The following is a 26,576-nucleotide window of genomic DNA, read 5'->3' on the forward strand; positions in this document are numbered from 1 at the left end:
AGAGTCCCGACCAGAGCAGACTGCACACAAGCGCAGACACGTGCAGACTCCTGCCAACTACTGCAGACTCACGCAGACTACAGTCGACAATCGACTACTGCAGACTAATGCCGACTAGCGACAAGCAACAACTAACTACATACTGCTCTCTGGTCAGAGACTCTCCTAAGTCTTGCCTGTTGCAGGCAGCGCATAGAGCGCATACCTCTTACATGTTTCCTAATAATTTTCAACGTGAAGAATTTTTGAAGCGAAAGTATTTCAATGCAACGTAACAAGAACGCTCTCCTGCACTTTTGTTGAAACATAAATTTAGTTTGTCGCACGGCTTGAATCAGTAAACTCGTGTGTTCTGGACACCACAGTAATAATCTTTTCGGTAGTAATCAAAAGGTGCACAATACCTTTTGTTGTCCTCTTCTGCAACTGGTTTTATTATGCTTGTCAATGTAATAACATAACTGGTACTTTGTACGCTATCTGATGCTTATCTTAACACGGCAGTAATAATTTTAAGCACGTTGTATAGGACTACCTACAACCACCTTATAATCTGAAAATGTTGCTGGTTCACGGTATGTGAAAAGGACACGCAAAGCATATACTCAAATAACGACACTATGATAAAGCTTGTTGATTTTAAACACTTAATTTGTACACGACGACGACGAACCATGACTTTTACAATATGTACATCACTATGAAAAAAAGAATATACTAAAGTTCACCATATAAATAAATTCTTCAGTTCTTTTTTGGTGTTGAGCAACGTTTTGGACCCTCTGACTAATGGATGGTTTAGCAGCTTTTACACAGTGGCTTCCAAGGCGTAATTCCCATCGTAATATTTACCCAGTACAGTGGGTAATGCTGCAACATAACGTCTGCTGCCTTAACAGCAAGAAACGACTTCCCACTGGTCCTTGTAATAATATTGCCACTTCTGCATGGTTGACAAATAGCTGCTTAATACTGTAGAAATATGTGTAGCTATAATTTCCCATCCATCCGAGGCCATTTAGCAATAATTGTGCTTCGCACCGGACGCTACTTCACAACCCTTTAGACTCACAAAGAGGACTGTTCTTGAACTTTTTATCACAACGTTTCTCCCGCCTACCATTCCACGGGGAAGCCTAAAACCATGTGCAGTGTTACGTGGCTTTATCCTTAATTACAGACTTACTATTTTATCAGTTGATTTGTTTTCACCATGTAACGCCCGCTGTTTAAGTCCTTCTTCGTTGCTGAGCGATGTATCACTTTTCGTTCTGACGCCGCAACAATTCCTTTCCTATATCTTTACTACTTTGTGGCGACGTCATTTATCCACTGCGCCAAAAATAGTGGGTGAAAGCTGCAGCTGATAGTTATTTATCTTTGCCGTAGTCGGCTTGGTTACGAGTTGTTTATTCTTGTTAGTTTTTGATCTGTGCTTGGAAAATAAAATGTTTTCTCATCTCATGAAAAAGCTATTACTTCATAAAATATAAAGGCTCCCATAGTGGTGACCCCGAAAAATCGTAGCAGAAGCATAAAGAAAATATGTATACCGACGAGAATAATGAATTCAGAGACAAAAGCATGGGGCAGTGGAATCAAGATTGAAGACTACAGTCTGTTCGACCAAGGATCGCGGTCCACGCCCTTTGATTCGCCACAAAACGTAACGACAGATGTTAACGCAAAAGATGGGAGTACCTACGCGCGACACGGAAATGTTAAGCTTTCCGTGTTCTGGCCGACGCGCCCCCAGCTTTGGTTTACGCAGGCTGAATGCATATTTCGGCAGCGTGGGGTGTCTAACAACATTGACAAATTTAATATAGTGGTTTCACATCTAAATTTAGAAGTGATAGAGCAAATAGAAGAAACCTTGTCGCAACAAAATTACTTTGTGCTAAAGGAAGCTCTCATACAGCATTATACGTTGTCACCAGATTTGCGACTACAAAAAATTTTCGCATACGAAGATTTGGGCGACAAGACTCCGTCACAAGTACTCAAAGCCTTACGTACATTAGCCAGCCCGGAACTCCTACCTGAAGAGTCTTTACGTCTAATATGGCTTCGTAAACTTCCTGCCAACATCCGTGCCGTCATTGCAGCAGAAACAGACTTACCATTGCAAGTCTTAGCAAAAAAGGCAGACACCATCGCAAACACCTTAACCGAAGTTTCTGTGTGTTCCGAATTCAACTACAGCCAGGACAGAGGCCCAAGAACGTGTAGTGTGATGGAATCTGACGTCAGTGAGCCAGGAACATGCAATAATACTTCCCAACAGCAGTGCTCATCGACCGAACCCACCATACAGCAACTGGCAGCACAAGTGGCAAACCTCAACGTGCAAGTAACTTCACACCACCAGCAGCTACGAAGTCGCAGTTGGAAAAGACGAAGAAATGCTATCCAACAGGATTTGACAGATCAATGGTGCTGGTACCACAGATGCTTCGGTAACAGTGCCCGTCAATGTATTCAACCCTGCAGCTACCCAAACTTAAAAGGCGGGCGTTAAAGGCGCTAACGTTCGTCAACAACAACATAGGCGCCCGAGTCGTAGCGTGATTCAAAGAGGTGAAAACGCCACGGTATCTGCAGTCAACCAATCACACCGATTGTTGGTGTTGGACTTCTCTTCAGGTGAGAAGTTTCTGATTGACACAGGTTCAGAAGTCAGTGTTTATCCAAGAAAGAGAGGCGATATACTCTCGACAACAACGCAACATGTGCTGACTGCGGCAAACAATTCCAGAATATCTACCTATGGTGAGAAACAGTTGGCATTACATCTGAATTCCAACTTCCATCCAAAATGGACTTTTGTGGTTGCTGATGTGGCGAGTCCTATAATTGGAGCGGACTTTTTACGGAACTGCCGACTTATGCCCGACCTGGTTAACCGTCGTTTGGTGACAGTTCCCACAGAAGGGATTTTGCCTACTGCGTCTTCCGCGTCGGTTCAAATGCAGTGTGATGTGTCCGTGTCTTTCCGCACGAAGATTTCTGGCTCCTCAACCGCGTCATCCGCGTCGGGATATTGTGATTCGAGTTCGTACCCGCAACTAAGCGGGGCGCACACGTGTGCGTCACGCAAGAAGACACCCGACAGTCGTAACGATTCGTATACTGCAGGCAATATCAGAGCACTGTCGGAGGAATCACTTTTTCGTAAACTGCTTCAAGACTTTCCAACACTTACCGAACCCGTCAACGCAACCAGGAAATGCAGACACAATACTCAACACCACATCAGCACGACACAAGGTCAACCCGTTGCCTTCCGCCCGCGGCGTCTGCCTCCAGAGAAGCTGCTCGCGGCGCGAGCTGAGTACGACAGACTTCTAAAAACAGGTATTGTAAGTAGGTCTGATAGTTCATGGGCATCTCCAATTCACATGGTCCGTAAAAAAGACAATTCATGGAGAGTATGTGGAGACTACAGGGCGCGCTCAATGCCCGCACAATTCCCGACCGCTACCCAGTACCCAATGTGACTGATTTTAACAGTACGATTAGCAATGCCAAAATATTTAGTGTGATTGATTGCGCCAAAGCATTTTCCCAGATTCCCATGGCTCCATCTGACATTAAAAAAACAGCAGTTATCACACCATTCGGTTTGTTTGAGTACAATTTTATGCCATTTGGCCTCAGAAACGCTGCCCAAACATGGCAAAGATTCATGCATGAGGTGCTTCGAGAATTACCATTCGTATTTTGTTATATGGACGACATTTTAGTATTCTCTGGTTCTGTATATCAGCATGACGAACATCTGTGGCAGCTTTTCCGCCGTCTGACAGAGTATGGCATAATTATTAACGAAACAAAGTGCACGTTTGGAAAACGCGAGGTTAAGTTCCTGGGATATTTGGTTTCAGCAGCAGGCCTGTCACCTTTGCCTGAGCGGGTTGAAGCAGTACAACAGATGCCCCTTCCCATAACTTACAAAGGACTTCGCAGATTTTTAGGCATGCTCAACTATTACAGACGTCACTTATCTAAATTAGCTGCCGCCCAAGAGCCACTCGCAGCGTTACTTGCAGGTAAAAATACAACAGGAAATCGTAAAATTCCATGGAGTCCAGTAAAGAAATGTCTTTCTCGGGCAACACTACTGGGACATCCAAGATTGAGCGCTCCTTTAGCGCTCATGGTTGATGCGAGCCAAACAGCAGTGGGCGCTGCGCTACAGCAAGAAGTTGACGGCAGATGGCAGCCGCTCGCATTTTTCTCTAAAAACCTGACTCGACAGCAGCAAAAATGGAGTGCTATTGACCGTGAGTTGCTTGCTACTTACTTAGCCATAAAGCATTTTCGCACGTCTGTCGAAGGGAGGCACTTTGCAATTTTTACCGATCACAAGCCGTTAGTAGCTATATTTCAACGAGACACAGAGCTCAATTCACCACGTCAGTGCAGGCAAGTCGAGTACATTGCACAGTTCACAACTGACGTGCGTCACATTTCAGGAAAAGACAACCTGGTCGCAGATTGCCTGTCTAGGAATTGTGCCAGTTTAAATTCAATTCGTTGGACCGAGTTAGCGTCTAAACAACGAGAAGATCCTTTCTTGCGCCGTCTAATAGAGGAACAGAGAACTGCGCTGCAGCTCAGACGTGTGTCTGTCCCAAATGTTCCAGACGGAATTTGGTGTGATGTAGCAAAAGGAAAGGAGCGACCTTACATACCAGAACAATATCGTCGCGAGATTTATAGTGCACTACATAACCTATTACATCCAGGAGTACGAGCTACAGCCAAGTTAGTTTCCTCCAAAGTAGTGTGGCCTGGAATACAAAAAGATTGTCGTGCATGGGCGTGTGCATGCCTAACATGCCAGCGTAATAAAATCAGCAGACATGTCTTTGAACCTATTGCTGACTTCCCGACGCCATCTGCAAGATTTTCACATATACATGTGGACATTGTGGGCCCGCTATCATGCTCTTCAGAACAACGCTATTTGCTCCCAATCATTGATCGTTTTACCAGGTGGCCAGAAGTAGTTGTAATACAAGACATTTCTGCGGAGTCGGTTGCAAAAGCACTGTTGCATTCATGGTTCTCCAGGTTTGGCGTTCCGCAAAACATAACAACAGATCGCGGAAGGCAGTTTGAAAGCCAACTTTTCAATGAACTTTTGCTACTGTGCGGGTGCAACCACCTACGCACCACAAGCTATCATCCATCTAGTAATGGAATGGTGGAACGACTACACCGCACGCTCAAAGCTGCATTAATGTGTAGTTCCACTTCATGGCCTGAAGTACTACCGCTGGTCCTACTCGGATTGAGAACGGCCGTGAAGGAGGACTTACAATGCTCTTCCGCAGAATTGGTTTATGGCGAACAATTGAGGGTTCCTGGAGAATTTATCGTTCCAACATCTACACAGCCGTTCGCCCCTGAACTATGCACGCAATTCGCGAGACAACTCAGCGTTAGAATGAGAAAAATCAAACCCACTAACCCTATCAGACATGGAGACCGGAGAGTGTTTGTACATAAAGACCTGCAAGCAACGTCCCACGTGTGGCTTAGGGATGATATGGTGCTCCCGCCGCTTGTTTCGCCTTAGTCTGGACCATGCAGGGTAATCACAAGACGAAGCCACAGCTTCAAAATCGATAAGGATGGTAAAGAAGAGACAGTCTCAATTGAGCGGCTTAAACCTGCTTACACCGAAGAGGGTACACTCCTTCCTCGGTCTGCAAAATCACCCTCAAACGTGGAGGCCAAAGAAACAGCAGATAGTCTCGCCGAGCCCTCGGTTTCAGAGGAGGACAACGAGGCAGCAAGTGCAGAACAGGAACAGCCATTGCCTGCACCAGATGTTTTCACGAGAGCTGGTAGAAAAATAAAATGGAAGTTTCCCCACATACCTGGTGCACCCGGTTTCAAAAGGCTGATGTGGCGACGTCATTTATCCACTGCGCCAAAACCAGCGGGTGAAAGCTGCAGCCGATAGTTATTTATCTTTGCCGTAGTCGGCTTGGTTACGAGTTGTTTATTCTTGTTAGTTTTTGATCTGTGCTTGGAAAATAAAATGTTTTTTCATCTCATGAAAAAGCTATTACTTCATAAAATATAAAGGCTCCCATAACTTTTTATCTATATAAATGATGAACTATTGGTTTTGCCGTTTAACAACTTTTTAATAACTGTGGAAGTATTACAGGCATCGGGTCCCACCTAATGTGTCACCCGCCTATACGTTTTACATGAACCTTTCAAGACTCGATCGATCTGTTTACAAAGAGAAAGCTGAATATCTCTTCCTTTGACGTTGTCCAACAACGACCTATGGAAGCTCGACGCCCTCGCGGCCCAGGCTCTTCCGTGTCTCGCGGTAGTTCGCAGCATTCGTTTTATTCCTCGCCCACTTGCCGCTACGTCGAACTTTCGTGGTGGTCGTTGGGCAACGTCTTCCACATTATTTCTTCCCACAGTATTTCTGAAAACCCAAAAACAAACTTAAATAACATAATCATAATAACTGTTCTTACAATTATTCGTATAAGTCTTGGTCAATTTAATGAGTGGTGGGACACCACACATGACTTGTTACAAAGGTTCATAATAGTTATCAAACTACGATCTACTTAAGAATACATGGAGCTTAATACAAAAACAGAGTTACAGAATATTAGTTGCATACTTCTCAGGCTGGTGGCAGAACCTTAGCGGCGAGATGCCGTACTTTACCCTGCTGCCGTTAGATGGCATATGCTCCCTCAGTGCTATATCATCTCACTGCTTGCTTAATACAGCTTTTCACAACTGCCCTGCCACTGCTCGTATTTGTTTAAGTTACAACAGAGAATAACTAAATAACCTCCACGAAATGAAATGGAACAATTACTACACTGTGTGACGTATACTTCAGTCATTACAAACTCAACCTTTTTTTTAAAATAAGTGGGAAGAGAGGGAAAATATCGTACATTGATCTTCCGCAACTGTTTCTGATAATTATTATATTCTCGCCCAGTTAGAAAGAACAGTAATCAACTAAATCACGTAAGCAGAGATTGCTCTCAATGCAACGACCCATCCGGTAATTTAGCGGCACCCTTACAATATTTAGCAGATGGAGAGTTGGTCCCTTTAATCCCCCAAACCAACCAACCAACCAGATGGAGAGGCGGCATGAAGTTCGCAGCATATTACCTCTAAGCAAGACATCATTTCTAGATCTGGCACATATCGTGAGTATACCTTACTGCGTAATGAATTTGCTACGAGACTCCAAGTACCGTTCTCTTAGTATGTGAAACATTTCCTCACGCGCATCTTTCTTCCCCACACGCACTTCGTACTCGACCCGTGTCCAGTCTGTAGTTTCCACACTCTTCCCTTTTGTTACCATGAGATGTCTCGGACTGGCGGAAGTGTTGCGTTACTTGCGTGTTTCCTTCCTCGCATGTAGTTTGTGCCAGCTCGGTAATTTACGAATTCGTCCAACATTTATTCTCAGGAGACCAAGTCAGTAGTGACATGGAGTAAAGAATATGTTTTGTCACTTGTCACGTTTCCTTTCTCGCTTGCATCTCGTGTTCAGATCGGTCCAGCAGACAGTACTCATAAATCTCTGGCTCCTCACCATCGGATACGTCCCACACTCTGTCTCCTGCCAAGTGAAACGCCGTCAGAGAGCAGCACGTGACGTGAGTGACATGTGCGGGAAGATTATTGTCTCCGACATCCGTTAGTTCGATATATATACGTTTTTTCATACTGAGTGATCAGTTCGATCATAAGATTAAACTGTGAGCTGAGCCGAATGGAGTGATAGGATCCATTTTAATAATCGTTATCCTGTCTTATACGAGTTCATATTAACGATGAAGTAATACTTTTTCCCATTGTATGGTGTAATCTTCATGTAGCGTAACAGAAGGAAACTGATTTCTTTTTAAAGATATGAACAGAGGAATAAAGCAAAATGTGAAGTACATAAAATTATTGAGGAGAGGAACCGCAACCGATTAAAAAAAATCTACACACTTAGTAACGAAAGCAACCAGTAACGAAAGCATTACTAGGCGCATGTGTCTCGATAATGGCGAATACGTATGATAAAAAATTTGGTCGTTACTCTTACAGCTCTAGTCGTTACCTACACGAGTCAACAACAAATAATAATCTTCGCCAGAGTCTACACTGGATCGCCGTAACAGAGATCGCAGAAGGGTAAATAGTGAAGAATGTTTTCGTGAAGTTCTGCTGAGTTTGTGTTATTTGCGTTTCGTACCCTCCCTGCTTCCGAGGCAGCAAAATATTCGAGCAAGAATTTTGCACTGCACTGCATCCTGTCTAGACTTGATATTTGCTTTTAATTACACATCTGTAACTTGTATTCTCGAGATGGTAGACTCAGACGTCATGTATGACCAAGTACGTTTTTAAAACAGACAGAAGGTGACGTTAGTTGGAAACGCTGCTACTCTGGTACAAAGTCTGTGGAGAGTCGGTGGAAATACGTAAGCTGTCAGGTATAATTGGACGTATACGTTTACTTCTCTAAGCAGTTAAAATGAAGCTGTCTACATACGTGCAGTGCGAGTGTGGCTCTGTACTATATTTCATATGAAGGTCCTGTTTAACCGACAAGGAGACCACGCCAACTCGTCCCCACCGATTTCGTCCAAATTCGTGATATATGCAGGGCCCAGAAAGGAAGGAAACAGGCCGGCCGCCGTGGTCTCGTGGTTCTAGGCGCGCAGTCCGAAACCGTGCGACTACTACGGTCGCAGGTTCGAATCTTGCCTCGGGCATGGATGTGTGTGATGTCCTTAGGTTAGTTAGGTTTAAGTAGTTCTAAGTTCTAGGGGACTGATAACCACAGCAGTTGAGTCCCATAGTGCTCAGAGCCATTTGAACCATTTTTTTGAAGGAAACAGTAACGGGAGCTCCAGGTCGCCAGAGTTTAGAAAAACTAGCATTTTTGGAGCGGACTGTATCAGACATGAGCCATTTACGTTTTCGAAGTTTGAGGTCGTGGTGTTGAGTCTCTATTCGGGAACTCTTTTTTATTTTTTTATTTTCACTTTTTTCTAGTTCTTACATTGCAAGTAAACCGAAATAATTCTCAGTATTTTGTATTTGTTAATATTTAACAGGCATGAATAGGAAAGGCAAAGGAAAATACGGGATTGCAAATAAGTTTCAGGAACGGGGCTAGGAGGCGTACACAAGGACTTCGTACATAAAATTATTTGATGATTTACGAGTGCTATCGATCGTAAAAGGCAGGGCAAGCAGCACTTTTCTCGTCATCTTGCCAGATGCATCGTTGTTTCAAAGCTTTTATGGAATTCCTACAGTATCTAATCCACTGCTCGCCTAATTTTGATTCCTCTATTTTATATATATATATATATATATATATATATATATATATATATATATATATATATATATATATGAAGACGGTATCTAACACCGCCGCAAGCCGGTCCCAAGCCCGGGCCCATCTAAAAACAAGAGGATGGGGAAGTGTGGAGGGGGAGGAGTAACAACCTCGTAAAAAAACCAGGGTCCGTCCGGCTCCAGATGGTAGCACCCTGTCATAGGGCCCCTGCCTAGGGTTACTAGGTGAAACCCAGCCAACGATCTCAATGGCGGAAGAGGAACAATTTCCCAACGGCAGAGAGAGCGGAAGAGCTAACTCCAGGGCTTACTACCTTGGTTTTAATTTCGGATTCGGGGCAACCCGATCCCCCAATTTATTATCCAACAATTACTGCAAAGCATGATGGGAACGTCGTCAAAGATAGACACTACTCCAAGAGGTAGACCGAATGGCAAATCCTCCGTTGTTCGTAGAAACAATGCAAAGGGGTCAAAGGATTTTGGAGGACCCCAACCAACATGTATGCAGCCCTCAACACTGAAATTTAAGAAAGCAACTATGTTTGCAACCCTAAATGTAAACTCTCTAATTAAAGTAGGAAAATTGAAATTATTGATTGAAAAGCTGAACCAGAAAGAAATTTTAATATGTGCATTACAAGAAACAAGGTTTTTAGATGAAACTGCTTTAGATTTTGAAAACTATCGTTTATTTAAAGGAAAACCAGGTAAAATCTTAATGAAACAAATGCCATACCTGGGAACAGCATTTCTGGTACATCACTCAATTTTAGATTCAGTTACTAACTTCTACTCGAGTTCTGAGAGACTATCCATTCTTGAGATTAAATGTAAAAACAAAGGATACTCTATAATCAACTGCCATGCACCCATAAACCAGGACAACAAAAATAACCCGGAGAAAGTTGAAGAATTTTGGGAGATACTTGAAATGGAACTGGATAGATGCTCAAAGAAGAACATAAAAATGTTAGTAGGCGATTTTAACGCACAAATAGGAAGGGAGAAAAAATACCATGGAACAGTAGGCCTCTTCCCAGGTCACAAAAGAACTTCAAAAAATGGAGAAAGGCTTATAGAGGTATGTAGGCATTTCAACTTGAAAATAATGACAACACATTTCAAAAAGCTGAGCCGAAAAACTAAAACATGGAGATCACCAAATCCACTTCTCGGAGAATTCCAAATTGACCATGTGGCTATCTCACTTCATTGTCAAGAAGAAATTCAAAACACTAAAGTGCTGAAAAGCCTTGATGTTGATTCAGACCACTATTTGACTACGATTAAATTCAGACCACTCCCATTTCGAAAAGAGAAGAAAACCTTTTACAAAATTCCAAAATATAACACAGAAACGTTAAAAGATGAAGAAATTAAACAACGGTTTCAAAGAGCATTGCACAAAGATAGCGATGGCATATCCACAATAAATAAGGAAGCGGGATGGGAGGAGATCAAAAACGAAATAGTTGAAATAGCAAAAGAAAATTGTCTCGTGAAAAGAGTAAGAAGACATCCATGGTGGGACAATGAATGTGATGAGAACCTGGAGAAGAGACAGAAATTGTGGCAGAAATGGAACTCCACAAAAGATCCTCAAGATCTTGACAATTTTAAAATCCAGAGAAGAGAAACAGCTAAGCTTTTCCGTAATAAAAAAAGAAGACAATTTCAGGATAACCTAGAACAGATTGAGGAAGACTTTAAAAGAAATAATTCTAGAGATTTCTACAAAACTTTTAGAAAACAGCTAACCAAATACCAATCCCCAAATTTATGTTTTAAAGATGAAGAGAACAAGCTAGGTTTGACAAACAAGACTAATTGTGAAATATTAGCAAAATATTTCGAGAATCTACTAAATTGTGAACCACCCAAAGATAAAATGAGTTTTGAAAACCACCGAAATACTAATACCGAGTCAAAACCTCCAGACGCTGAAGAAATAAAACACATAATACACAGTCTAAAAAACAATAAAGCCCCAGGTGAAGACTCCATAGTACCAGAAATCCTAAAAATAATGGATACCAACCTCCCACAAGTTTTGGAACATATGTTTAAGAAGATCTGGGACGAAGAAAGAATTCCTGAAGACTGGCAGTGTGCCCTGATACACCCACTACACAAAAAGGGGGATAAGATGAATGTTAATAATTATAGAGGGATCTCGCTACTACCAGTAGGATACAAAATTTTGTCAAGGAAATTACTTCAAATCGTGGAGCCAGTTCTGGATAAAAAAATAGGTGAATATCAAGCAGGTTTTAGACAAGGTAGATCCTGTGTTGAACAAATATTTAACCTGAAAACACTAATTCGTTACAGAATCTCAAGAGGCCAGAGATTTGCAATAGTATTTGTAGATTTCAAAAAAGCATACGACTCGGTAGATAGAGAAACATTACTGAAAGTATTGGAAGAATTTGGGGTCGATACGAAAACAATTCAAATTATCAAACAGACGCTAACAAACAGTAAGGCCAAAGTTAAATTTATGGGTGAAATTTCAAGGAAGTTCGAAATTAAAACAGGTGTTAGACAAGGTGATGGTTTATCCCCAATCCTCTTCAACTGCGTACTGGAAAAGATATTGAGAATATGGAAAGAAGAACTCAAAGGCACCAAAAATGACATCAGAATTGGAACAAAAAAAGAAAAAATAGAAGTGGACTGTTTAGCTTTTGCAGACGATCTGGCAATAATTACAGAAAACGAAGAAATAGCTCAGAACTACCTGGAGAAACTACAAGAAGTTTCGGCCAGAGCTGGACTGCAGATTTCATTTGAAAAAACCGTGTATATGTCTAATCATAGAAATAACAAGAAAAATCTTATTACTAAATACGGCAATATTAAGAGAGTAGAAAAATTTAAGTATTTAGGTGAAATAATTCAAGTGAATGGTTTAGACAAGAGTGCAAACCAGGCGAGAGCAAGGAAAATGGAATTTGCTTTTCAAAAAACCAAAGACATATATAACAAAAAAAACATTTCGATTCAAGCTAAATTAAGACATTATAAAACTGTCATTAGACCAGAATGCCTGTATGCATCGGAGTGCCTAACTCTTAACAAAAAGGGGGAAATAGAAAACATGGAAAAGAAAGAAAGGAAAATTTTGAGAAAAATATTAGGACCGAGAAAGATTGGAGAAGAGTACAAGCTAAAGAGTAATAAGGAAATATACAAAACTATTGAGAAAGTGAGTGAGGCAATGCGTAAACGCAGACTAACGTTTTATGGTCACCTGTCGAGGATGGATGGAAACAGACTAACAAGAAAAGTGTTTGAACATAGTAACAGGAACGAAAAAACCAACAATAAATGGATACAGATGGTGAAAAAGGATTTGGCCTATTTTAATGTCACCCGTGAGTCAATCAGGGACAGGGAAAAGTTTAGACAAATAGTGAACGAAATTAAGTGTTTTCCAGAAGAAACGAAACTAAAGAATAATAACAGGAAATGGTCGGAAGAGCGGAGGAGGAACCACTCGAAAATGATGAGGAAATATTGGGAAGAGAGAAAAAAAGATCAAAAAGCGGGGCAAGTGAATTGTTGAACGTGGTCCAAAGATGGCCGAAATCGAAAGAAGAAGAAGAAGAAGACGGTAACTGTTCTTTCGGACATCTCCGAAAAAACAGATACCATCGGTGACTCGTAGACTGAAATTACAATGAAATGAATACCCGGAGCTGCGTACAGGCGTTGGTATAAGTCAACGGACAGAGTTGAAAATATGTACGCCGCCTGCGGCTCGAACCCGGAATCTCCTGCTTACATGGCAGACGCTCTATCCATATGAGCCACCTACGACATAGAGGAGAGCGCGACTGTAGGAACTTACGTATCTCTGGCACGTCTCCCGTGAGACCCACATTCCCAACGTATTGTCCCGCACTATGTTCATAGTGCCTCAGCCCATTATACTCATTACTCGCGGATTTTTGCCGATTCCCGTGAGAGTTCCAGAACTGTTTGTGCATCCGTACAGAAGAAGATAGTCAAATGGCCAGTGAGCCTTAACTATATATACACTACTGGCCATTAAAATTGCTACACCACGAAGATGACGTGCTACAGACGCGAAATTTTACCGTCAGAAAGAAGATGCTGTGATATGCAAATGATAAGCATTTCAGAGCATTCACACAAGGTTTGCACCGGTGGCGACACCTAAAATGTGCTGACATGAGGAAAGTTTCCAACCGATTTCTCATACACAAACAGCAATTGACCGACGTTGCCTGGTGAAACGTTGTTGTGATGCCTCGTGTAAGGAGGAGAAATGCGTACCATCACGTTCCCGACTTTGATAAAGGTCGGATTGTAGCCTGTCGCGATTGCGGTTTATCGTATCGCAACATTGCTGTTCGCGTTTGTCGAGATCCAATGGCTGTTGGCAAAATATGGAGTCAGTGGGTTCAGGAGGGTAATACGGAACGCCGTGCTGGATCCCAACGGCCTCGTATCACTAGCAGTCGAGATGATGGGCATCTTATCAGCATGGCTGTAACGGATCGTGCAGCCACGTCTCGATCCCTGAGTCAACAGATGGGGACGTTTCCAAGACAACAACCATCTGCACGAACAGTTCGACGACGTTTGCAGCAGCATGGACTATCAGCTCGGAGACCATGGCTGCGGTTACCCTTGACGCTGCGTCACAGACAGGAGCGCCTGCAATGGTGTACTCAAAAACGAACCTGGGTGCAGGAATGGCAAAACGTCATTTTTTCGGATGAATCCAGGTTCTGTTTACAGCATCAGGATGGTCACATCCGTGTTTGGCGACATCGCTTTCAACGCACATTGGAAGCGTGTATTGGTCATCGCCGTACTGGCGTATCACCCGGTGTGATTGTATGGGGTGTCATTGGTTACATGTCTCGGTCACCTCTTGTTCGCATTGACGGCACTTTGAACAGTGGATGTTACATTTCAAATGTGTTACGACCCGTGGCTCTACCCTTCATTCGATCCCTGTGAAACGCTACATTTCAGCAGGATAATGCACGACCGTACGTTGCAGGTCCTGTACGGGCCTTTTTGGATACAGAAAATATTCTACTGTTGCCCTGGCCAGCACATTCTCCAGATCTCTCACCAATTCAGAACCTCTGGTCAATGGTGGCTGAGCAACTGGCTCGTCACAATACGCAGACACTACTCTTGATGAACTGTGGTATCGTGATAAAGCTGTATGGGCAGCTGTACCTGTACACGTCATCCAAGCTCTGTTTGACTCAATCCCCAGGCGTATCAAGGCCGTTATTACGGTTCTGGGTACTGATATCTCAGGATCTATGCACCCAAATTGTGTGAAAATGTAATCACATGTCAGTTGTAGTATAATATATTTGTCCAATGATAACCCGTTTATCATCTGCATTTCTTTTTAGTGCAGCAGTTTTAATGGCCAGTAGTGTATATATACACTTATATGAAGATGCTATCTGTTCTTGCGGACATGTCCTAAAGAACAGATACCATCTTCATATATATATATATATATATATATATATATATATATATATATATATATATATATATATATATATAGTTAAGGCTCACCGGCCATTTGACCATCTTCTTCTGTGCGGATGCACAAACAATGACCAAACTCTTACTGGAATCGGTGAAAAGCCGCGAGTAATGAGTATAATGGTCAGGTGCACTATGAATATAGTACGGGACAATTTCACGGGAGGCGTGCCAGTGATAAGCCCCAGCAGTCGCACTATCCTCTGTGTCCTCGGTGGTTCACATGGATAGAGCGTCTGCTATACAAGCAGGAGTTCCCGGCTTCGAGTCCCGGTTGGGGCACACATATTCAAATGTCCCCGTTGACTTATATCAACGCCTGTATGCAGCTGGGGGTATTAATTTCATTGTAATTTCTACTTTTTCATTATTTTCCTGCCTCTGGTTGCGAAACATCATTTTCTTCGAATCTCTTAGATGTGTGCTACTAAAGTCACCTTCATACAAATGTATGATGTATGTTTGTATAATTTTTCCATATTATTCTGTCCTTCGCGTAATAGTAATTACTATAAAGCCCAATAGATGGCTCTTAGCTGTACTTAATCTGCTTAAAAATTTATTAAGGCCTCTTCTTTTGTATATTGTTTTTAAAATTAACTGTCTTTTTTTTCAATTATTTCTGTTATAACGTATCAAATGGACACATGTCACAGTCGGTGCAACTTGTATTGTTTTCGTGGCAACAATATAAGCCGCTGGGCCGATCTGTCTGACCTTGTTCCTAGCTAGGCACATGTGCAAAAAGGCTGGAACGTATTTTATTTTTTGAGCATACCTGTTCTTATTCCTGACCATTAGTTTCTCGCAATGTAATTTTACGCAAGTAACCTACCTACGTCATGAAAATTATCATCTCAGTTAATGCTTTTTGTCATATTTCATTTTCTGTGCACTATTTTAAATGGTTTTTCAAAATTTCAATCTCATGAAGACATCCTTAGAGGTGTCGAACCTAGCTCAGTGTATCAAACAATGTATTCGCAACCGGTTGGCTGTGTAATTCCTATGTTGATTCTATTGAAAAATAATAGTGTCACTGTATTCTCATAATATTATCGAAAAATTCATGTCGTTCAGTGAAGAGCTAGCAAGTGAATGAGGACATGACTCCACGATCCTCTGATTACCAGTCCGTACTCTTCCTGCTGCTCCAACTGCTGCCTGGAAGCTTCGTTAACGTAAATGGCTGATGCAAGGCCCGACCGACGCCAAAAATACATTTTTTTCAAACGCTTGGCCATCTGAAGCTTCCAATTCTGTCACTTTTATTTGTGATCAACCCCTGCAAATACCATAAATCTGGACGAAATCGGTGTTGACGAGTAGGCGTGGTCTCAATGTGAGAGTATATGTATAATTAATTAATGACCATTCCACTGTGATTAATTACAGGTCTCTATATCAGTGATAAAAATCTTAGATAGACATATAATGCAGCATTACACTAACGCGGACATCGAGACAGCAGGGATGGAAACCACAGACTAGGTACGATGGCTGTTTTTTAAGTTTTTACAAAAACAGTATAACAAATGTTTTTGTCAAATCGTTTTATTGAAACTCCTGGTCAGATTAAAAATGTGTCGGGCAGTGACTGGAACCTGAGATCTTTGCCTTTCGGCGGCAGCTGCTCTACCAACAGAGCCATCGAAGCAGATAACAAAGACTTCAGGAGAAACAAAACTGACAAGAAATAGTGGTCGATGTATGAAACTTTCTCCTAACGTTTCTTCAGACGTAAAGCGGCCAACTGCAACCGTAACTCTTGGGAGCACCGAATATATGGGCAGTGTAGAGGGCACCACAGTTCATCACAAAGCGTCGGCTACGGGATTATCTCTGATAATACTAGCATTGTCGACTGAAAGTGATCGATCGTCATCCCTACGGTGCAACGTCGACATCAAGATTTTATCTAATTTAAACCTTCATCTTTTCTGTTAAAATGATTATTCTGTTTATAAATTTCAGTACCCTCTCTTCACTTGCGCACATGATAATGTTTCGGTATGACGCTGGTAAAGAGGTCGTGAAAGCTTACGTAGTATGAACGATAAAAATTTGTTTTTTATTTTCGTTAGTCAACAATGTATTAATCCAGATGTTTCATCCAGAATACCTGTTCATTTATGCGTTATGAAGACCTGTGTCCCAAGGTATCACTGCATTAAAATTCCAAACATAAATAAACGTCTGCTTCGAATCAGTTCCAAACAGGAACCAGGGTTAACAATAAGAAATCACTGGTCTTGGCGGATTCTGTCCAGAGCCCGTCCTAATTATTCTTTGGTGTTGAGTTTTGCTATTCACTGGCAACAGGTGCAGATCTCCTATGCATTGTAGCGTCCTGGAGGTGCGACTCTGAATTGTGTATTGAAGTCAGATCGTGGTCAGTATGAGGTCAGGACAAGGCTGACATTTAACTTACCAAGAGATGTGGGTACACTGATTCGGATGGCAGATACGTGTCTGATGATGCCTGAAGGCATTATTAAAGCAGTATTACATTTCTTGTGTACAAAATACGGCAGGTTGATGCCTTGAAGTTCAGGCAGCCAGTATGGCAGGTTCAAATGGCTCTGAGCACTATGGGACTCAACTGCTGAGGTCATTAGTCCCCTAGAACTTAGAAATAGTTAAACCTAACTAACCTAAGGACATCACAAACATCCATGCCCGAGGCAGGATTCGAACCTGCGACCGTAGCGGTCTTGCGGTTCCAGACTGCAGCGCCTTTAAGTATGGCAGGTCTGGCTGCGGCATACCCCTGTGGAATGTGCCAGTCAGTACTTGGCGTGCAGTTGATGGCGTATTGGCTCAGCAGAAGTGACGTCATGAGGCTGGCCACCTTGCCTGCATTAGTTTTGAACTGCTTTCACTCCAAGCAAGATTGTACAAGCCAACTGAGGCTGCTTGCAGTTTCCTGGAGATTTTGCTTAGGGCACCCATGACCCTGGCAGAGACTATACACAGGGAAGGAATGTAAAAGCTTTGCTCAGGGTATGGGAAGTCTTGCAGAGACGTGCCATGCATCCCATCATGAGATAGACTGGCACCAACGAAGCCTGCCACAGGAACCAAGGCTGGCGGCAGCAGTGCCTGATCGACACGATGGTGGATGACAATTTGCTCACAGGCCTGCCACATGATGACAGCCACAACTCCCTGACAATCTTGACTCAGTAGTTAGCACTACACCTCACAGTGCTCAAGTTTCTGCAGACAGGAATTGGCGGCCCACAGAAGATCAAAGGCGGCTATACACTCAGATGGTTGCCAGACAGACATCCACTCTTAACAGGAAGGCTGTAAACTGAATAGAACTCCACCACACCTGGGGTAGCGGGGTGTCTGAGCGGTTCTAGGCGCTTCAGTCCGGAACCGCACTGCTGCTACGGTCGCATAGTCGAATTCTGCCTCGGGCATGGATGTGTGTGATGTCCTTAGGTTAGTTAGGTTTAAGTAGTTCTAAGTTCTAGGGGACTGATGACCCCAGAAGTTAAGTCCCATAGTGCTCAGAGCCATTTGAACAACAGGGGTAGAATTTGTACAGCATGAACTCATGTACTCTGTTATGGTGAGCCAGCAATGCTATCATTCGTCCTAGTATTCCCATTTGGTCAGCTCTCTTGGTCGCTCCAGGGTTTCACAACTTTAACTTTCAGATATTTCTGCGACATCAGTAAACTGAATAGTTACTCTTGCATCTGACTTAAGCTTTCTTGTTACACTTTGTACGACTTCCACTGTTGTTGTGATGTCATTTTTCTATGTTGCTGGGTTCACGGTCTTACAGTAACTTTTGTGGTTGCTGCTGCTCCATCAGTGATCCATTCTCGTTGGCATTCCACCTGGATATTGGCCAGGGCTGCTCTGTCTCTGGCGTTACCAGGGAAGAACTTTGAAATTTTCATGGCTTCACCAAGAATACTATTCTGCTGTGAAGAACATTTCCTGGTCTCGTAACCTGCTGTTACTAGTGCTTCACTGTCCAGCAGTGATAGGTTTGTAGTCACTTAATCTACGAATACATAATGAAGAATTAATATAAATTGTGCTTCCTGCTGTGCATTTCATGTCATACTTGGCCTTAAACATCCATTTGCAAAAAGAAATTTATGGCATAACCTCACATGTGTCAAAACTATAAAAGTATTTAGCAGTATCAAATGGGATGACCATGGAGGGTGTATGGAAGAATTAGATTTGTAGGAAGGCTTCTGGGAAATCTCTTACAATGCACTGACGTGAAGAAATTCTAGAGTATGATGGTTCTTATGAAGCAGGTGTGGCAGCAGACATCAAACGAATTCCGAGATGAGCTACTGGGATTGAAACAGATCGGTATAGCTGTATGAAAGTGTAACATTGTGGTGAGCGTACTGTAAGACCTTCAGTACACACACCATCAGATTATTTGACTTGTTGCTCTAACGAAGTAGGCGAGTGTCAGCAATATGTCTCATGGTCTTATCATGGCATGTTTATCTTCTGCCGTTAGGTCAGACGATAGAAATGCCACTTGCACGCTTAGAGTGGCAGATTGACAGTGACCAACTTTAAACAGAACTTGATTAATTTTCACACACATTTATTAAAATAATAACAAGCATAAAAATTACTTAACTTGGTTCTGGATGCTATTTACAATTGACAATCTGAAGTTCCTTTGGTATTGGTTCGTTAATCTTATTCTCACATATATCTTTGATACTTGACAAAAGTGTCTATACATTTATCTTCATGGCTATGTGCAGGAATATGGTAATCTTATTGGGCGCAGATTGAAACTTGACTATAGACTGGTACAGACAAATGTAGAACTCGTACAGACTGTTGCAGACAAATGCAGACTGACTAATTGGAGGTCTGTACACTCGTTATAATACCTCGCGCGTTCATGTATCACTGTGCTAGTGTGATCCGTGAGGAGAAAAGGTTCTATGTTAGCAGCAATCTCATTGGCTGCGTTACATATTAATACGCGTATCGGCGGAAGCAGAATTTGGTCCGTCTCTATGGCAGCACCATCTCGTAGTGCAGAGCCGGACGAGCGCTGCGCCTGCGCTGTTGTGCTTAGTGGGGCGCGCTCTAGTGGGAAAGTTGTGTATACGCTGACTACGCGGAACTATGTACACAACAAACAGAAATGCTAAGGGCATCTAGGTGGAAATCCTTGTAAGAAAGACGACACAGCTGTCACAAAACCCTGTTCAATAAATTTAGAGAACCTGTATTTGAAGAAAACTATACAACCATTATGCTACCACCAATGTATAGCTTGAGCAGGGATAGTGTGTGTTAAATCTTATGGGACTTAACTGCTAAGGTCATCAGTCCCTAAGCTTACACACTACTTAACCTAAATTATCCTAAGGACAAATACACACACCCATGCCAGAGGGAGGACTCGAACCTCCGCCGGGACCAGCCGCACAGTCCATGACTGCAGCGCCCTTAGACCGCTCGGCTAATCCCGCGCTTAATGGTAGTAAAGACTTATATTACTAGTTGGCTGAGATGATGCATGATGCATGGTGTGCACTTCTAGTAGCAAGACTGCCTATTTAATGGCTTCAAGGGGCAACAAAAATTTGATTTTCAATATTACATTTACAAATTTTTGCTGAATTTAAAAATTTCAAATGTTGCCATAATGTACTCTTTAAGAAGTATAATCTTACATTAAGAGTTTAACACATTAGGTCAAGCTTTAACTTTAGGAACTGTGTGTATATGTTGAGGCAACATAACTCAAGGCATGCAAATTATCCAGACTACATTCATCCGGTGTTCGACTTCCAACAAACCTTACATATAATTTCAAACCTTTTCGAAACATTTTCTCGCTAGCACATCCCATAAAATAAAGAAAGGGAAAAAATTTATCGTTTATTCAATTTTTCTCGCTGACTCTCCCTGTAACGTAATGTAACGAAACAAGTTCATCGCTTATTATATTTTCGCTGTTCATGCACCACGCAGCGATACTTCAGCATCAGGCATGAAGTTTCAATGTATTACTTTCTTTTACTAACATTTCTCGCAACAAATTTTACATACAATATCCACGTCTACAAATGGATATTCCTGCAAAAGCATATCATAGTACGAGACATACATCTCCCTGTTCCTTCAATCCTACTCTAAGGACATTGTGAGATAGCAACCACACGAAATGTGACCTCATTCCTTTGCAGTGCAGTGCGACCTCAGTTTTTGCTCTGGTGTACAGGCTGTAGCCACTAGGGACGCTCAAAACCATTCGACGACATTTGAAAGTGATCCGAAGCAGCAACGACTGCATGTTATTTGTCAGAGCTCCTGTCTCAAGGTCTCACTTCCTTTGGTGGGACCATTTGCCTCTTCATTGTCGCACATTCCAGTACCGCACCTATGGAGGTTATTACGTCACAGGAGAGAGTGAAACCCGAAGCCTCAAAAGCATAAGCAACCTGTACTGTTTCGTACCACATTCAAATATCGTTAATGGTTTCGAGCGGTGTGCATGATTCTACCCTGTACACCAGACCAGAACTTAAGGTCGCACTGCATCGAAAGGGGTGAGATCACGTTCAATGTCCACCGAGAAAGGCTGAATCGCCCAGGAGGTGACAAAAGTGTGAAAGATTGTCGAGAATGTCGTCTTGTTCCTCACCGCACTGCGAACTGTCGTTTTCGACCGCGAACTATGTGGGAATCATTGTCCCAAGGAAGGGGCTGATTTCATTAAAGCCCTTTATGCCACCCCCTGAGACATTCCGAGCGGCTGTGCGTCTGAAATGTTTTTCTCGGCCAGTAATAAGAAAATCGTATGACTCAACGCTGGTCGTCGCCGTTCTGACCGCCATCGCAAAGGCGTCAAAAGAAGGCGTGAAATGCGGGCAACCTTATCACCATGCGACACGTCCACGGTGGCGTTAGAATTGGTGTGAAATTTGGTGCCAATGTGATATCGTTAACCCGCATTACATGTCACAGGAGCTTCTGAGCTCTGGTCCTTTCTTCGCAAGTACCGACACCCTGCTGTTTGAAGCGTCATCGAACCCGAGAGTGGAGTCACAAGGCGCCACGCTTTTGCACTGTTACAGAGGAAGGTCCTTGGCATCTTTGAGCCAAATTTCAAACTTACGTGCAGCAATGGGAGACAGTTACGGGATTTTGAAAAAGTTAATCTTTAATTCTGTTGCGCAGTGTAGTTCAGCAGATGTGATGTTTTATACGCGGGAGTTCGACTCTTTGAAGAACTGGGGTGGTGGGTATCAGAGGTCGGAGCATACATAGAGGGGTATATAGGCACTTTTCTCTCGCTCCATACGTGAATGAATTAAAGAGGACAGAAAATCGATAATACTGGTACTGTGTACCTTCCGCCATGCACTGCACAGTGTCTTGCTGAGTACGCATTTATGAATAATTTATATACATTGACTCCTCTGTTGTTTTATTAATAAACTGGTTATTATTTTAAATGAAAGACATTAATGCAAATTATGTTTTACACGTATTTTTACGAAAAATTTCCATTGATGCTTCATCTCTGCTCCCCAGTGATATGTACAAAATGCTTCACATGTTAAGTTTACAGGCGTTCAGTACGTTTGTAGAATGAAAATGAAACTACCTATTAATACAACGTAGTACCAAGTGTCTATGATTGTGGCCGCGTGAAAAAGCAGCAGAGAAACAGTTCGTTGTGTAATTGAAGTTTGTACTGTATTTCAGTTAACTATCAACAGTTGAGCAAAGTATTTGTAGCCATACTCTTTGTTGAATGCAGGTGCTTAATGAAAATGAAAATAGAAGAAAGCTATCGAAGTTTTGCTCTACTAATAACTTCTATCAATTAAGTTTCACTCGTTTACTATTTACTGTCTCTTCGGATAACAGTAGCTCGTTCAGACTTGTGAATTCATTAACTTAGTACGCTGACGAAAATCCACTCGGGTGCCTAACAAATCGTGCCCTAGATGATGGATGAAATATTTCTTCACCCATCTTATTGGAGATACACAATCGTGGCTCTCGATATTTCTCTGACTTGGGCCTCTTTCTAAACTTGTACGTAATTTTTGCCACTTTTGTGAAACCAGCATTCCAACTTTTTTCTTCTTCTCCCTCTTTTCCATGACGTCTTTCCTACGAGCATTCTTCGCTCCAGTTAATTTTTTTTGGAATGTTTTCTCCACCCAAAATGTTTACCTCGCCCTTATCAATCCCTCTAGTTTTCTTTTCTCTGCAACTCTTAGGGGTACTTCTTTATACCTCATTCTGTCAGCCCATTTCAATTTATGCGTTTCCTCCGCAACTACTCCTCAAAACTATCCAAGTTTCCTCCTTTACCTGTTTCTTCGTCTGCTCATGATTGTCTGCCCTGTAAAAAAATAATTTCTTTCTTACAAGGGGAGGCCACGGCGATGGGATCACAGCTTTACTTCAGTATTTGTACGCCTTTAGAAGGCCATTAAATCAACATAACGTAATAGTAGTAAGCAATTCCGAAAAAATCACAAGAGAAGTTTTACTCGTCTATTATGTCACTGATGTGTCTGTGCATAGGTGAAGGTTGGGAGTTCATGGTGGTCAAACAGTTACCTTTCGAGCTGCATAGGACTAAAGTGTATAAGACGATGGTTCGATTCCTCTCAAACTTAATTGTTAAGCTCATTTTTTTCCTTCACTGGTCACGTTTTTTAATTTGTACATTTGAGAGGTAATATAATTTAAAAAACTACGTGTATTTGCATGAAGTTTCAGTGAATTTATGTTATTTGATTGCTTGCTATTTTTGATTAAATTGAATTATTAGAAGAAACATATCCATAACTATCGACAAGTAAAACAAGAAAGGCATAGAGTTTTGCTTAAAATGCATGCCTGTCGTGATCTGCGAAATCCCTTATACATGCAACCGGGTAAGGTGTCCGGAACTACTTTGCACGTCGCCTCTTCGATCTGCAGACGCAGAGGCAGGCCCCATTTGGCAGTTAACCTGCGTAGCGGCGAGGCGTTGCTAACGTTGCAAGAACGAATAGTGTAAGCGTCATTTTTTTGAATATCACAGACTTTACACTGGTACTACAAAAATTAAGGTTTGAGCGCCATATACACGTTCGTCTTACAAAGCTCGAACGCTAACCACTGTTTTTATTTGATCTCATTTCGTTCGTAATAGATTGTTGTTCTAGTTCGATGCGGACGTCCCATGACGATTTTTCTAGCTCATCGTTGATACATTCATTCAGTATTTTTTTATTGGAGAGGGCAGCTCATCCTCTGACCGAACGCGCTGAACTACCATGCCGGTGATGATCACAATGAACTCCAACGGCCGGAAACTACGCACAGATACATCGGTTACGTAATAGACGCGTAAAACTTGTATTACGATTTTCTCAGAGTTGCTAGAGTAGTGGACCTTGCTACTTGCACATTATATTGTTTTAATGGCCTACTAAATGTGTACAAAGTTTGAAGTAAATCCGTGATCCCAACGTCGTGGTCTCTTCTTGTTTTACTATCGGAATTGCCGGCCGCTGTGGCCGAGCTGTTCTAGGCACTTTAGTCCGGAACCGTGTTGCTGCTACCGTCGAAGGTTCGAATCCTGCCTCGGGCATGGATGTGTGTGATGTCCTTAGGTTAGTTAGGTTTAAGTAGTTCTAAGTCTAGGGGACTGATGACCTCAGATTTGTTTAGAGCCATTTGAACCATTTTGAACTATCGGAATTGCTTTTTGTCACAAGAAACCATTCATCTTTTCAATAACTCGTTCACCTGTATGTGGAGAATAAAAACTGTTTACTCTCATTAATACTATTTACCGTGGTCTAGGGGTAGCGTCTTTGATTAATAGTCAAAACGTCCCCGACCCGTCATTCAAAACCCTCCAGCACTTAAAATTTGATTAATAATCAGCATTGGTAGCCGAAGACTTCCGGCATAAGATGTCACGCTCAACCTGCCAGCGGCCTTGTCAAAGAGGGCGGAGGAGCAGACAGAGGTTCGAGACACTCTCTAGTCTTAGTGGTGGGAAACTGCCCCTAAAGGCGGAAGTATCAGCAATGATAAATGACATGAAAATGCAGAAGCCAGTGGAAACTACTGCATTAAAGACATAACATTTATTCAGAGGACATGTGGTCTGTAACTGGAAAAGTATCATGATGATCTCTCCACTGACAAAAGATTCCGAAATAGCCCCCATTCGGATCTCTGGGAGGAGACTGCCAAGGGGGAGGTGACCATGAGAAAAAGATTCAATAACCCACGGAAGAATAACGTTCTACGAGGCGGGGAGTGCAATTTCAGAAGCTTGAATGTGGTAGGGAAGCTAGAAAATCTGAAATGGGAAATGCAAAGGCTCAATCTAGATGTATTAGCGGTCAGTGAAATGGAAGGAAGACGTGGATTTCTGGTCAGATGAGTATAGAGTAATATCAATACCAGCAGGAAATGGTATAAGGAGAGTAGGATTCCTTATGAATAGGAAGATAGGAGGAGGGAGGGAGGAAGAGGAGAGTAGTTTTTACCGTTCCGTCGACAACGAGGTCATTAGAGACAGAGTACATGCTCGGATTAGTAAAAGATGGAGAAGGACATCGGCCATGCCTTTCTGAAGGAACCGTCCCGGCATTTGCCTTAAGCGATTTAGGGGAATCACGGAAAACCTAAATAAGGATGGCCGGACGCGAGTTTGCACTGTCGTCCTCCCGAATGTGTCCTAACCACTGCGCTAACCGGCTCGGTGGGAAAGTAGGGCAGGCAGTGTGTTACAATGAACACTTCAGTGGTAGTGTTGTTCATATCAGAATCGACTGCAGACCAACACCGACAGCGATAGTTCAGATATACATGGCGATGTTACAAGCTGATGATGAAGAGGTAGAGAAAGTGTATGAGGATACTGAACTGGTAATTTAGTACATAAATGGAGATTGGGGGATTAGAATGCGATTGTAGGGGAAAGAGTAGAAGAAATGGTCATGGTAGAATGTGGGCTTGATACTAGGAATGACACAGGAGAAACACTGAGTTACGTGATAAATTTCAACTAGTAATAACGCATACACTGTTCAAGAATCACGAGAGGAGGAGGTATATTTGGAAAAGGCCGAGCGATAAGGGAAGATTTCAGTCGGACGGAGATTCCAAAGTCAGATACTCGATTGTAAGGCTTACCTAGGAGCAGATATAGACTCGGATCACTATGTAGTAGTGATGAAGAGTAGGCTGAAGTTTAAGAGATTTGTCAGGAAGAATCAATATGCAAAGAAGTGGGATACGGAAGTACTAAGAAACGACGGGATACGCCTGAAGTTCTCTAAGGCTACAGATACAGCAATAGGGAATAGCTCAGTAGGCAGTACAGTTGAAGAGGATGGACATCTCTAAGAAAGGCAATCGCAGAAGTTGGAAAGAAAGACATAGGTACAAAAAAGGTAACTGCGGAGAAACCACAGGTAACAGAATATACTACACCTGATTGAACAAAGATGGAAGTACAAAAATGTCCAGGAAATTTAGGAATACAGAAGTACAAGTCAATTAAGAACAAAATAAATAGAAGCAGTAGGAAAACTAAGGCAAAGTGCCAGTGTGAGAAATATGAAGAAATCGAAAAAGGAGTGACGGTGAGAAGG

This window comes from Schistocerca serialis, chromosome 8 (genome assembly GCF_023864345.2).
Source record: "Schistocerca serialis cubense isolate TAMUIC-IGC-003099 chromosome 8, iqSchSeri2.2, whole genome shotgun sequence".
NCBI classification, from domain to species: Eukaryota; Metazoa; Arthropoda; class Insecta; order Orthoptera; family Acrididae; genus Schistocerca; species Schistocerca serialis.